This window comes from Psammomys obesus, unplaced genomic scaffold (genome assembly GCF_907164565.1).
Source record: "Psammomys obesus unplaced genomic scaffold, mPsaObe1.curated_primary_1811, whole genome shotgun sequence".
Taxonomy (NCBI): Eukaryota; Metazoa; Chordata; class Mammalia; order Rodentia; family Muridae; genus Psammomys; species Psammomys obesus.
The window spans coordinates 1-1,057 of record NW_026595955.1 but is presented as its reverse complement, the minus strand read 5'-3'; the positions used below and the strand labels follow the sequence as shown (position 1 = coordinate 1,057).

Sequence of the window (1,057 nt, the reverse complement as noted above, 5' to 3'; positions counted from 1 at the left end):
CCACCGTCCACGACCGATGATGAGATCTGGTGGCGTTTGAGTGATACTCCATGAACGCCAGGTATCCAGAAATCTGAGGTCATTCCCGATGTGCACAGCCTGACCAGCTCAGCTGTGGATGGAGGCCTGTAGCATGTGCCTGTCCCTTGTGGACACGGGGTGCTAGGCAAGGTCCTGAGGGCTCTTTGGTCATGTGACTGAGAACCAAGGGCAGCACATCCGGTGGTCTGCCTGGGAATTTGAGTCAGCCTTGGCTGAAAAAACTCTACCATGCCCACTCCCTGAGAGAGAAAGCCCATAAGCAGCACCTGAAAAGAGCCACTCCTAAAAATTGGGAACCGTGGTCAAACGTTGGCAGCCAGTCTCAATATTTCTATTCCCTTCTGTGCCTTCTCCCCTCAAGAAAAGTGATCCAAGTGATGGCCAAGTTTTGCTGTGATGGAAATCTCCTGGGATGCCATGGCCACAAGTGGAACCCATGGTGGCCAGAGGGCTACAGCGTCGCTGCTCCTGCCGGCACCTGCCTATAGGTATGGAGAGTCTCCTCAAAAACGCTGGGGCTTCAGCAGACTCTGGAAGAGAATTAGCCAAGTGATAGCGGTAGAGCAGGAGGCCAGGCCCCAGCACAGGGCAGCAGGCTCCTACTGTGTGGTCTCCCGAGTACCTCACGCTGGCCACTGAGTGAGCCAATCCCGATGGCTCCAGAGAGAGGTGCCCATCCCGGGACCGATGATGAGATCTGGTGGCGTCTGAGTGTTTCTCGATGACAGCCATGTTAACAGAAATCTGAGGTCAGGCACAGAACCAACTCAGTTGGCCATTCTTAGCTGAAAGCCTATGGATATTGGATCCCAGCTGAGCAGGGTCATTCTGTGACCTTTTCTCCTGACTGACCCAAACCAATCTCCATTAGCTGAGGAAACATGGCTGGCATATGGGCAGAGTGAGGCTCAAGTTGTGGGGCAATCAGCTGTGCCTGTGTGGGCAACAGCACAGTGTAATACGCCAAGGGCGATGATGAGAGATGGGAGAGATGAGTTCCTGACCTGGTGTGGGA

General features: G+C 54.2%; 2 non-coding genes across 2 annotated transcripts; both read left to right on the top strand.

Annotated features, from left to right (window-relative positions):
* Positions 1 to 9: 9 nt before the first annotated feature.
* On the top strand, positions 10 to 84 carry LOC129685932 (small nucleolar RNA SNORD113/SNORD114 family). The gene has a single exon (XR_008721560.1). It is a non-coding gene; the product is annotated as a small nucleolar RNA SNORD113/SNORD114 family (small nucleolar RNA).
* A 638-nt stretch (positions 85 to 722) lies between these two features.
* LOC129685933 (small nucleolar RNA SNORD113/SNORD114 family) lies at positions 723 to 797 on the top strand. Its single transcript, XR_008721561.1, has one exon. It is a non-coding gene; the product is annotated as a small nucleolar RNA SNORD113/SNORD114 family (small nucleolar RNA).
* The last annotated feature ends 260 nt before the right edge of the window (positions 798 to 1,057 follow it).